At 48.1% G+C, this 13,013-nt stretch overlaps 1 long non-coding RNA gene across 1 annotated transcript; it reads left to right on the top strand.

Moving 5' to 3' along the window:
• The first annotated feature begins 52 nt into the window (after positions 1–52).
• On the top strand, positions 53–10,791 carry LOC135965420 (uncharacterized). Its single transcript, XR_010578338.1, has 2 exons — positions 53–599; positions 8,487–10,791. It is a non-coding gene; the product is annotated as an uncharacterized lncRNA (long non-coding RNA).
• The last annotated feature ends 2,222 nt before the right edge of the window (positions 10,792–13,013 follow it).

Genomic DNA, 13,013 nt, shown 5'->3' with positions numbered 1-13,013 from the left:
CGTGCGAGCGCGCCCCCGCGGCAGACGTCGGGTCGGGGGGCACGTACCGAGCGCCATTTCTACGCATGCTCTTCCGCGCTTAACTTTCGTTCCGAGGTGGACGTCAGCTTCTGGGACCGAAATTAGACACTCTACGGCGAGGGGTCGGGTTCAAACTTAATGAAAAGCCACGGAGACGCGGGCTGAGGGTTTGGTGTGCCACAACTCTACGGCGTCCGGCAGCAGCCAAATTTGATAATAATGAAGAAAAATGGCTGCGTCGCTTTTCTTCCTGTGATATGCAGCTATCTCTGGAATTGGCGAGGAAAGACTGAAACCCTTGTTTCCTGGCTCCGACGCTGGTTTTGCCGCGACACCAACTTGCCTTTAATACCTTTAATCTCGGGCATCCTTCCCTCAAGCCCTGTCTCTACCATTTCTCCCATGCTAATGCAGTGGCCTGCACTTGATTCTGAGAGTCTCAGGAGCGTCCCAAGCCTGCGGAACGGCCTCACGACCTCGGGTCATGCCGAGTCCAGCTGCCCAGCCTCCCTGAGCCCCACGCCTTCCAGACCTCTGCATCAACGAGGACTTTCGCTGATCTCCGCTTGGGCTCCAGGGTAACTCGGGTCCTGACCGATTCCCTGCCTACAGGCTCCTCCCTTACGAATCTTTTTTTTTTTTTTTTTTTTTTGAGACGGAGTCTCGCTCTGTCGCGCAGGCTGGAGTACAGTGGCGCGATCTCGGCTCACTGCAACCTCCGCTTCCGGGGTCACGGTTCAAGCAATTCTCTTGCCTCAGCCTCCCGAGTAGCTGGGATTACAGGAATGCGTCCGGCTAAATTTTTTTTTTTTTTTTTTTTTTTTTTGTATTTTTAGTAGAGACGGGATTTCACCATGTTGGCCAGGCTGGTCTTGAACTCCTGACCTCGTGATCCGCCCTCCTCGGCCTCCCAAAGTGCTGGGATTACAGGCGTGAGCCACCGCGCCCGGCCCCCTACAAATCTAAGAATCAAGTATCTCGTTACTTTACAAGGATCCCTCGTCGTTTCCTCGGAATTAAGCATCAACTTCAGCGGCCGCGGAAGACGCTCTCCTAACCGTCTACTTCAGCCTCATGGCTGAACCCTAGCACACGCTCTCATATCACCTTCTGCTTCCTCCGTCCCACCCTGTCATCTTTTATTCTGGGCCTGGCCTTCGCTCCCACCGTGGTTTAAAAAACATTCTCTCGGCCATAATCCCAACAATTTGGGAGGCTGAGGCAGGCGGATCACCTGAGGTCAGGAGTTCTAAACCAGCCTGGCCAACCTGGCGAAACCCCGTCTCTATCAAAAATACAAAAATTAGCCCGGCACGATGGTGTGCGTCTTTAATCCCAGCTACTTGGGAGGCTGAGGCGAGAGAATCGCTTGAACCCAGGAGGCGGAGGTTGCAGTGAGCTGAGATTGCCAGTGCATTCCAGCCTGGGCTACAGAGCGAGACTCCGTCTCAAAAAAAAAAAAATCTCAATCCTCACACCATCCCCAAAGGACATAACTGATAGATCTTCATTCCATTATTAGAAATCCTGGGGGCCACATATGTTTCAAAATTCAGCATTTTTTTAGTTTTAGAAAGGTACTATGGTGCACCCACTGTATATTATGTAATCCAGTACTCTTTAAAGAAAAACAATATTCTGTAAGGAAACATGAATATTCACATTGAGTGGGATAAATATAAATAGACTCACATCAGTTCAAGGCTGACTTTGCTGCCCAAAAAATGCATCAGTTTACTTTTTGCTGCCAAATAATTTAAGAAGCGTTTTAAAATTTCGGGATACAGGCCGGGCACGGTGGCTTATGCCTGTAATCCCATCACTTCAGAAGGCCGATAGGGGTGGATCACCTGAGGTCAGGAGTTTGAGACCAGCCTGACCAACACAGTGAAACCTCGTCTCTACTAAAAATACAAAAATTAGCCGGTTGTGGTGGCTGCACGCCTGTAGTCCCAGCTACCCCGGAGGCTGAGGCAGGAGAATTGCTTGAATCAGGAGGCAGAGGTTGCAGTGAGCCGAGATTGCACCACTGTGCTCCAGCTTAGGTGACCAATCAGGATTCTCAAAAAATAAAAAAATAAGGCCAGGTGTAGTGGCTCATGCCTGTAATCCCCAGCACTTTGGGAGGCCAAGGTGGGTGGATCACCTGAGGTCAGGAGTTTGAGACCAGCCTGGCCAACATGGTGAAACCCCGTCTGTAGTAAAAATACAAAAATTAGCCAGGGGTGGTGGCGGGCACCTGTAATCCCAGCTATTTGGGAGGCTGAGGCAGGAGAATTGCTTGAACCTGGGAGGTGGAGGTTGCAGTGAGCCAAGATCATGCCATTGCACTCCAACCTGGGTGACAAGAGCAAAACTCAGTCTCAAAAAAAAAAAAAAATTCAGGATGCAAAGGATTATAACCTACCTATATGCCCCCTTTTTACGTAGAAAATTAACTTCCATCCAAGAGGTTAATAACTTGACAAAGTCACATAATTAGTGAAGGACAGAGCTCAAGTCTATCTGACTCCAGGTTGGGTTTTCATGGCATCAGACTCAGGGATCAATAACCTCACTGGAAAAGGGGCTTTGGAATCCTGAGCAAGAAGAAATTATTACTGCAGGCCTGCTCTGTGCTGGGTCCTGCACCAGGCTGCGGGAATATAGAGGAGAATAAGATGGCTGCCGTCACAGACCAAATAAGACAATTTAAAATTGTAATGAAGGTTCCAAAAGAAGCAATGCCACTAAGGGTCCTGGGCAAACTATTCTCCCTCAGGAATTCCCTTTCCAGTCAAGAGAGAAGAGAGCATCAGTAGACCTGAATTGCCTTGCCAGCGTACAAGTAGCTCACTAGGTGTAGGGTAAACGCACCTAATAGCAATAACTTAAGCATACCCTTAGAATGACCTTGTATGGCAGATGCATCTGAATGTGTGTTCCAAGCTAGGGAATCTGGGAGTGGCCAACCCGAAGACTGGTTCCTTGTCTGTGAGGAACACCTGAGCCCCCAGCCAGTCGTGTGGAATACAGACTGTACAAGGGATTGAGGCCCTGAGTTCCGGGTTAAATGAAGGCTACCAGATAGAGGTAAGGGGAAGGTGTTAAGTGAAAATGCTGTATAAACTGCATGTTGTTTGTAACTGCATGCTGTTTGTAACCAGCTGAATTGCTGAACCAGGAGAATTGCTTGAACCCAGGAGGCGGAGGTTGCAGTGAGCCAAGATTACGTCATTGCACTCCAGCCTTGGCAACAAGAGTGAAACTCCGTCTCATTAAAAAAAAAAAAAAAAAAAAAAGGCCGGGCACGGTGGCTCAAGCCTGTAATCCCAGCACTTTGGGAGGCCGAGATGGGCGGATCACGAGGTCAGGAGATCGAGACCATCCTGGCTAACACGGTGAAACCCCGTCTCTACTAAAAAATACAAAAAACTAGCCGGGCGAGGTGGCGGGCGCCTGTAGTCCCAGCTACTCGGGAGGCTGAGGCAGGAGAATGGCGTGAACCCGGGAGGCGGAGCTTGCAGTGAGCTGAGATCCGGCCACTGCACTCCAGCCTGGGCGACAGAGTGAGACTCTGTCTCAAAAAAAAAAAAAAAAAAAAAAAAAAGTAGGGATTCATCACAACACTGGGTTAGGCCTCAGTTTCCTTAGCTGTCAAATGAGGAATTCGTTCATTCATTCAACAAATATGTACTGAGCTTACTTTGCCTAGCCCCATACAGGGCTCTGCAACGTGCAATAAAACAGAGGTGGGGTTGGGGCCCCTGCCCTGGAAGAGATCAGTCTACCTACATCATAGCTATGAAACAGAGGCCTGTGCAAAAAGGACTGATGAATTCCCCAATTTATGGGGAGGGTCATCGGGGAAGCCTCTACCAAAGAGATGTCATTTGAACTCGGCCTCAAAGGATTTTTATTTGTCAAGCAAAAAGGGCAGCTCTCCAGGCAGTAGGAACAATGTGTGCAAAGGCAGAGAGGATAAAAGACAGTGGCCTGCAGGACTAGCTGTGATTTGGCACAGCCAGACTAGAAGACAGTGGCAGGAGGCCAGTTTAGGAAGATACTTAGGGTTCAGACCTAAAGTCTCCAGCTGGAAAACATCATCCTGAGGCCAGTGGAATGCATTGAAAGCCTGTGAAAACCTGTGCACTTATTTTTATTTTTATAATGAGACAGGCTCTTGCTATGTTGTCCAGGCTGGTCTCCAACTCCTGGGCTCAAATGATCCTCCTGCCTCAGCCTCCCAAAGTGCTAGGATTACAAGCGTGAGCCACCATGCCAGGTCAGCACCTGTGTATTTTAGAAGAGTGAATTTAAGGAGCTGGCTAGATTAGGAGAGGATGGAAGGAGTTTTCACTGTTCCGTGTAAGCCACCAAGATAGGCAGCTGGCAAAGGGCACCGAAGGTGAATATACAGAAGAAAGGGGTGAGTGACCAGGCATGGTGGCTCATGCCTGTAATCCCAGCACTTTGGGAGGCTGAGGTGGGCAGATCACAGAGCCCAGGAGTTCCAGACCAACCTGGCCAACATGGAGAAACCCTGTCTCTACTAAAAATACAAAAATTAGCCAGGCATGGTGGTGCAGGCATATAATCACAGCTATTTGGGAGGCTGAGGCTCAAGAATCACTTGAACCTGGGAGATGGAGGTTGCAGTGACCCAAGATCACACCACTGCACTCCAGCCTGGGCAACAGAGCAAGACTCTGTCTCAAAAAAAAAAAAAAAAAGGCCGGGCGCGGTGGCTCAAGCCTGTAATCCCAGCACTTTGGGAGGCCAAGACGGGTGGATCACGAGGTCAGGAGATCGAGAGACCATCCCGGCTAACACGGTGAAACCCCGTCTCTACTAAAAAATACAAAAAAACCAGCCGGGCGAGGTGGCAGGCGCCTGTAGTCCCAGCTACTCGGGAGGCTGAGGCAGGAGAATGGCGTAAACCCGGGAGGCGGAGCTTGCAGTGAGCTGAGATCTGGCCACTGCACTCCAGCCTGGGTGACAGAGCAAGACTCCGTCTCAAAAAAAAAAAAAAAAAAAAAAAGGGAGGGAAGAAGAAGAAAGTAGAAGAAGAAGAAGGAAGAAGAGGAAGACAGAGAGAGAAGAGAAGGGAGGGGAGGGAGGGAGGAAGGGAGGAAGGAAGGAAAAGGACGGAAGGAAGGAAGGGAGGGAGGGAAAGAAGGAAAGGGAGGGAGGGAGGGAAGGACAGAAAGAGAGAGAGAAAAAGAGAGAGAGAAAGACCGGGCGCAGTGGCTCATGCCTATAATCCCAGAACTTTGGGAGGCCGAGGCAGGCAGATCACCTGAGGTCGGGAGTTCGAGACCAGCCTGACCAACATGGAGAAACCCATCTCTACTAAAAATACAAAATTAGCCAGGCATGGTGGCGCATGCCTGTAATCCCAGTTACTAGGGAGGGTAAGGCAGGAGAATCGCTCGAACCTGGGAGGCAGAGCTCGCAGTGAGCCGAGATCACAGCATTGCACTCCAGCCTGGGCAACAAGAGCAAAACTCTGTCTCAAAAAAAAGAAAGAAGGAAGGGAAGGTGACAGGAGGGGAGGGGAGGGAGAGAAAGAAAAGGGAATGAATCAGATGTTGAGACTGGACAGACTCTGGAGACTATTTTTATGAATCAAGTTGGGTGGGACAGGAAGCAGCGAGTATGGCAGTCAGGATGTCCACTTGGGATACTGGGCATGTGGTGTTATTTTAGAAGGAAGAGTTTGATTTCTATGTGTAGGGATGGATTCATTTATGGGGTTAACTATATCCTTTCTCCTTCCAAGTACAGATGTAAGGCTACATACCAAAACATATGCAATTCACCAAGGTAAAAGTAAGGACATGGCCGGGCACGGTGGCTCACGCCTATAATCCCAACACTTTGGGAGGCCAAGGCGTGTGGATCATGAGGTCAGGAGTTCAAGACTAGCCTGACCAACATGGTGAAACCCGGTCTCTACTAAAAACACAAAAATTAACCGGGCGTGGTGACGGGTACCTGTAATCCCAGTTACTCTGGAGGCTGAGGCAGAGAATTGCTTGAACCCAGGAGGTGGAGGTTGCAGTGAGGTGAGATCTCACCGCTGCACTCCAGCCTGTTGGCCAGGCTGGTCTTGAACTCCTGACCTCAGGTGATCCTCCTGCCTTAGCCTCCCAAAGTGCTGAGATTAGGGGTGTGAGCCACCATGCTCGGTCTAGTCTTTGGTTTAAGGGAATGTTGTGGCTGGTTTGATCTTCTATCCAGACCACTCAAACTTTCTCCGTATCAGCAATAAGCCAGTTTCACTTTCTTATCTCTCATGTACTCATTGGAGTGGCGCTTTTAATTTCCTTCAAAAGCTTTTCCTTTGCATTCACAATTTTACTGACTGCTTAGTGCAAGAGGCCTAGCTTTCGGCCTATCTCAGTTTTTGACATGTCTTCCTCATTAAGCCTAATCATTTCCAGCTTTTGATTTAAAGCAAGAGACATGTGACACTTCTTTCGCTTGAACACTGAGAGGCCATTGTAGGGTTATTAACTGGCCTAAATCCAGCCTGTCTCGGCTGTTGGCATGCCTTCCTCACTATGCTTAATCATTGTTAGCTTTTGATTGAAACTGAGAGACAGGACTCTTCCTTTCACTTGAACACTTAGAGGCCATTGAGCAGTTGTCAGCTGGCCTAATTTCAGTACTGTTGTGTCTCAGAGAATAGGGCTGCCCTCAAGAGGAAAAGAGAGAGAAATGGTGAGTCAATGGAAGAGTCAGAACACACACATTTATCAATTAAATTCACCATCTCGGGCCGGGCGCAGTGGCTCACACCTGTCATCCCAGCACTTTGGGAGGCTGGACAGATCCCTTGAGGCTAGGAGTTTGAGACCAGCCGGACCAATATGGAAAAACCCCATCTCTACTAAAAACACAAAATTACCTGGGCGTGGTGGCACATGCCTGTAATCCCAGCTACTCGGGAGGCGAGGCAGGACAATTGTTGAAGCAGAGGTTGCAGTGAGCTGAGATCACACCATTACACTCCAGCCTGGGCAACAAGAGCAGAACTTTGTCTCAAAAAGAAGGAGAAGCAGAAGAAGAAGAGGAGGAGGAGGAGGAAGAAGGAGGAGGAGGAGAAGGAAGAAGAAGAATAAGAGGAGGAGGAGGATGAGGAGGAGGAAGAAGAAGAAGAAATACTGCAATTAATTTACACATGGCTGTACAATTGGTTTTTCCACAGCCAGGACGATATCTTCCTACTGGACAGAAAGTATTTGCATGGGCAGAGATGCAGAGATATGGTTTCTTTGCAAGGCTATCCGTTATCTGCAATGTCCAAGAGACAGGATCTCGCTGTCTTGCCCAGGCTGGTCTTGAACCCCTGGTCTCAAGTGATCCTTCTGCCTCAGCCTCTCAAAGTACTGGGATTGCGGGCATGAGCCACCGTACCCAGTCAAGAAGAGCCTTTAAGCAACACAGAACTAGATAATCCCTGAGGGTTCCAGCATGTCATTGAAAGGTTAGCCAGTAATCTCTTTTGCCTATCTCAAGTCTTCCACTTTTCCCTAAATTGTGCTCTTCAGATTTCATCTTCTATGTGATTCTTCAGGAGGCTTTCCCAGGCACATGATCTCCTAAACCTTTTTTTTTTTTTTTTTTTTTTTTTTTTTTTTTTTTTTTTTGAGACGGAGTCTCGCTCTGTCGCCCAGGCTGGAGTGCAGTGGCGCAATCTCGGCTCACTGCAAGCTCCGCCTCCCGGGTTCACGCCATTCTCCTGCCTCAGCCTCCCGAGTAGCTGGGACTACAGGCGCCCGCCCCTGCGCCCGGCTAATTTTTTCTATTTTTAGTAGAGACGGGGTTTCACCATGGTCTCGATCGCCTGACCTTGTGATCCGCCCACCTCGGCCTCCCAAAGTGCTGGGATTACAGGCGTGAGCCACCACGCCCGGCCGATCTCCTAAACCTTTATCCCTCCCCTCATCAATCCTTAGCTATCTCAGTTTGTTCTCAGAGCACTTCTCTCCCGCTGTAGATTTTATTTATTTATTTATTTATTTATTTATTTATTTTTTGAGACAAAGTCTCGCTCTGTCATCCAGGCTGTAGCTCAGTGGTGTGATCTCAGCTCACTGCAACCTCTGCCTCTGGGGTTCAAGCGATTCTCCTGCCTCAACCTCCCGAGTAGCTAGGATTACAGGTGTCCACCACCACGCCTGGCTAATTTTTGTATTTTTTGTACAGACAGGGTTTCACCACATTGGCCAGGCTGGTCTCAAACTCCTGACTTCAAATGATCTGTCCACCTTGGCCTCCCAAAGTGCTGGGATTACAGGTATGAGCCACCATGCCAGGCCCTCCCACTATAGATTTTAAATTGTCATTGTCAGCTTCTCTAGAGATGGGGTCACCTCTCTTTTTCTTTCGCCCGGCACCAAGCACATAGCAGGGCTGCATAAGTCTTCGTGGATGAATGCAAGAGTGATTATGTTGATCTTTGTTTGTTTGTGTTTTAGATGGAGTCTCACTCTGTTGCCCAGGCTGGAGTGCAGTGGCGGGATCTCTGCTCAAGCGACTCTCCTGCCTCAGCTTCCTGAGTAGCTGGGATTACAGGCATGTGACACCACGCCCAGCTAGTTTTTGTATTTTTAGTAGAGACAGGATTTCACCATGTTGGCCAGGCTGGTCTTGAACTCCTCACCTCAGATAATCCACCCGCCTCAGCCTCCCAAAGTGCTGGGATTACAGGGGTGAGCCACCGCGCCCGGCTATGTTGGTCTTTTGGATGCATAAATATTGTCAGTGAGACCCCAGGCTTGGCACCCCCTTGGTCTTTCTAAACTGCATCTCTATTTAGATGGGGCACAGCCTTTTCTGCCAGAATATTTAATGGTACAGTTTTTTGTCCTGGCCCTAAAGTCTCTGGGAAGGAACCTCCTTTTTTTACTCTCCCCAAACACCATGCCCTATGCCCCCAGGATTTTACTAGTTTGACCAGTGTGACCAGTGCACCTAATATCCATCTGAGTCTTTCTTTCTTTTTTTTTTTTTTTTTTTTTGAGATGGAGTCTGGTTCTGTCTCCCAGGTTGGAGTGCAGTGGAGTGATCTTGACTCACTGCAAGCTCCGCCTTCCAGGTTCACACCATTCTCCTGCCTCAGCCTCCCGAGTAGCTGGGACTACAGGCGCCCGCCACCACGCCTGGCTATTTTTTATTTGTATTTTTAGTAGAAATGGGGTTTCACCATGTTAGCCAGGATCATCTCAATCTCCTGACCTTGTGATCCGCCCACCTTGGCCTCCCAAAGTGCTGGAATTACAGGCGTGAGCCACTGCGCCCGGTCTTTTTTTTTTTTTTTTTGCATGTATTTATTTTATTTATTTATTTATTTATTTATTTTTATAAATTTATTTATTATTATTATACTTTAAGTTGTAGGGTACATGTGCATAACGTGCAGGTTTGTTACATATGTATACTTGTGCCTTGTTGGTGTGCTGCACCCATCAACTCGTCATTTACATCAGGTATAACTCCCAATGCAATCCCTCCCCCCTCCCCCCTCCCCATGATAGGCCCCGGTGTGTGATGTTCCCCTTCCTGAGTCCAAGTGATCTCATTGTTCAGTTCCCACCTATGAGTGAGAACATGCGGTGTTTGGTTTTCTGTTCTTGTGATAGTTTGCTAAGAATGATGGTTTCCAGCTGCGTCCATGTCCCTACAAAGGACACAAACTCATCCTTTTTTATGGCTGCATAGTATTCCATGGTGTATATGTGCCACATTTTCTTAATCCAATCTGTTACTGATGGACATTTGGGTTGATTCCAAGTCTTTGCTATTGTGAATAGTGCCGCAATAAACATACGTGTGCATGTGTCTTTATAGCAGCATAATTTATAATCCTTTGGGTATATACCCAGTAATGGGATGGCTGGGTCATATGGTACATCTAGTTCTAGATCCTTGAGGAATCGCCATACTGTTTTCCATAATGGTTGAACTAGTTTACAATCCCACCAACAGTGTAAAAGTGTTCCTATTTCTCCACATCCTCTCCAGCACCTGTTGTTTCCTGACTTTTTAATGATCGCCATTCTAACTGGTATGAGATGGTATCTCATTGTGGTTTTGATTTGCATTTCTCTGATGGCCAGTGATGAGGAGCATTTTTTCATGTGTCTGTTGGCTGTATGAATGTCTTCTTTTGAGAAATGTCTGTTCATATCCTTTGCCCACTTTTTGATGAGGTTGTTTGTTTTTTTCTTGTCAATTTGTTTGAGTTCTTTGTAGGTTCTGGATATTAGCCCTTTGTCAGATGAGTAGATTGCAAAAATTTTCTCCCATTCTGTAGGTTGCCTGTTCGCTCTGATGGTAGTTTCTTTTGCTGTGCAGAAGCTCTTTAGTTTAATTAGATCCCATTTGTCAATTTTGGCTTTTGCTGCTGTTGCTTTTGATGAAGTCTCGCTCTGTCGCCCAAGCTGGAGTGCAGTGGCGCGATCTCGGTGCACTGCAACCTTTGCCTCCTGGGTTCAAGCTATTCTGCCTCAGCCTCCCAAGTAGCCGGGACTACAGGCGCCCACCCGCCAACATTGCTGGCTAATTTTTTTGTATTTTTAGTAGAGATGGAGTTTCACCATATTGGCCAGGCTGGTCTCGAACTTCTGACCTCAAGTAATCCACCTGCCTCAGCCTCCCAAAGTGGTGGAATCACAGGCGTGAGCCACCGCGCCTGGCCCATCTGAGACTTTCTTTCCTCTGGTGTAAAGTGTAAACAAACACATTTAAATCAAGGGGTTACTCGTGCATTCATTTAACAAATATAGAAAGAGGTCCCATTACAGGCCAGATTCTGTTATATTCATTGTATAATTACATAATGAATATATTCACTATATAGTTATAATATTCACTATCTCAGTCAATCTTCAAAATCCCCTAAAACAGTGCTTCTTAAACTTTTAATTTTTATTTTATTTTGAGGCAGAGTCTCACTCTGTTGCCCAGGCTGCAGTGGTGCAATCTCCGCTCACTGCAACCTCTGCCTCCCGGGTTCAAGCGATTCTCCTGCCTCAGCCTTCCAAGTAGCTGGGATTACAGGCACCCATCACCACGCCCAGGTAAATTTTTTTTGTATTTTAGTAGAGACTGGGTTTCACCATGTTGGCCGGGCTGGTCTCAACTCCTGACCTCAAGTGATACACCCGCCTAAGCCTCCCAAAGTGCATGGATTACAGGCGTGAACCACCGTGCCTGGCCCATCCCTGCCTTTCTTTACCTACGTCTGTCTTGGTAAATTATTTTACCACCAGAGACACCAGCCCCAGCCAGTTGCACAGGGGATGAAAGTTAATTTCTGTTCACCAATCCATTCATTCTCCCTGGTAATCCTTTATTGAGAGGCTCAGTAGAATTCCCCTTCTCCCCACTTCCATAACCTGTTTTGCCAGGATGGTAACAAGCTTCTGAACCCTGTTGGGCAAGGTAGAAATCACTCCGTGGTTCTCCCATGTACACATCAAGAAGATGTGTATGCCTTTTGTCCAATTAATCTGCCTTTTTTGGTTTCTTTGAGACAGCATGTTGCTCTGTCACTCAGGCTGGAGTGCAGTGGCGCTATCATGGTTCATTGTAACCACAAACTCCTGGGCTTAAGCAATCCTCCCACCTCAGCCTTCTGAGTAGCTGAGACCACGGTGCCCACCACCATGCCCAGCTAATTAAAAAAAAAAAATTTTTTTGGCCGGGCGCGGTGGCTCAAGCCTGTAATCCCAGCACTTTGGGAGGCCGAGACGGGCGGATCACTAGGTCAGGAGATCGAGACCATCCTGGTTAACACGGTGAAACCCCGTCTCTACTAAAAAAAAAAATACAAGACACTAGCCGGGCGAGGTGGCGGGCGCCTGTAGTCCCAGCTACTCAGGAGGCTGAGACAGGAGAATGGCCCAAACCCAGGAGGCGGAGCTTGCAGTGAGCTGAGATCCGGCCACTGCACTCCAGCCTGGGCGACAGAGCGAGACTCCGTCTCAAAAAAAAAAAAAAAAAAAAATTTTTTTTTGGTAGAGCAAGGTCTCCCTCTGTTGCCCAGGCTGGTTTTGAACCCCTGGCCTAAAAGGATCCTCCCTGTTGGCCTCCCAAAGTTCTGGGATTACAAGTGTGAGCCACCATACCCGGCATGATCTGCTTTCTGTGAGTTAATTCTTCAGGGAAACTTCATATGGGGAAGGGAGAGCATTCCCTTGTCCCCTGCAATACACACTTAATCCACAGGGTGTGTGCACAGTCCTCCTTACATATGTTAAGTACAGCCTAAAGGTTTTCCTTTTTTTTGAGACAGAGCCTCAGCCTCCCAAAGTGCTGGGATTACAGACGTGAGCCACGGTGCCCGCCCATGAAAAGATATTCAAGACACATCATTAACTTAAAAAAGCAAGTTAGGGGCCGGGCGCGGTGGCTCAAGCCTGTAATCCCAGCACTTTGGGAGGCCGAGACGGGCGGATCACTAGGTCAGGAGATCGAGACCATCCTGGCTAACACGGTGAAACCCCGTCTCTACTAAAAAATACAAAAAAAAAAAAAAAACTAGCCGGGCGAGGTGGCGGGCGCCTGTAGTCCCAGCTACTCAGGAGGCTGAGACAGGAGAATGGCCCGAACCCGGGAGGCGGAGCTTGCAGTGAGCTGAGATCCGGCCACTGCACTCCAGCCTGGGCGACAGAGCGAGACTCCGTCTCAAAAAAAAAAAAAAAAAAAAAAAAAAGCAAGTTAGGGAACAATACAAATGCTATGATCCCATTTATTTATTTATTTATTTATTTATTTATTTATTTTTGGCGGAGTCTCGCTCTGTGGCCCAGGCCGGAGTGCAGTGGCCGGATCTCAGCTCACTGCAAGCTCCGCCTCCCGGATCCCATTTATTTAAAAATTAGAGACATAGCTGTTTAGGAAAAAAAGGTGTTTCTTTCCCTACATTAGCTAAAGGAAAATACTGGCGTTTCCCCCCCTCCCCCCCATCGCTGTGCTGCACAAATACCTCTGGCCACTTC

This window comes from Macaca fascicularis, chromosome 10, assembly GCF_037993035.2.
Source record: "Macaca fascicularis isolate 582-1 chromosome 10, T2T-MFA8v1.1".
In the NCBI taxonomy this organism is placed as follows: domain Eukaryota; kingdom Metazoa; phylum Chordata; class Mammalia; order Primates; family Cercopithecidae; genus Macaca; species Macaca fascicularis.
This window is presented reverse-complemented; position numbering and strand designations above follow the sequence as displayed.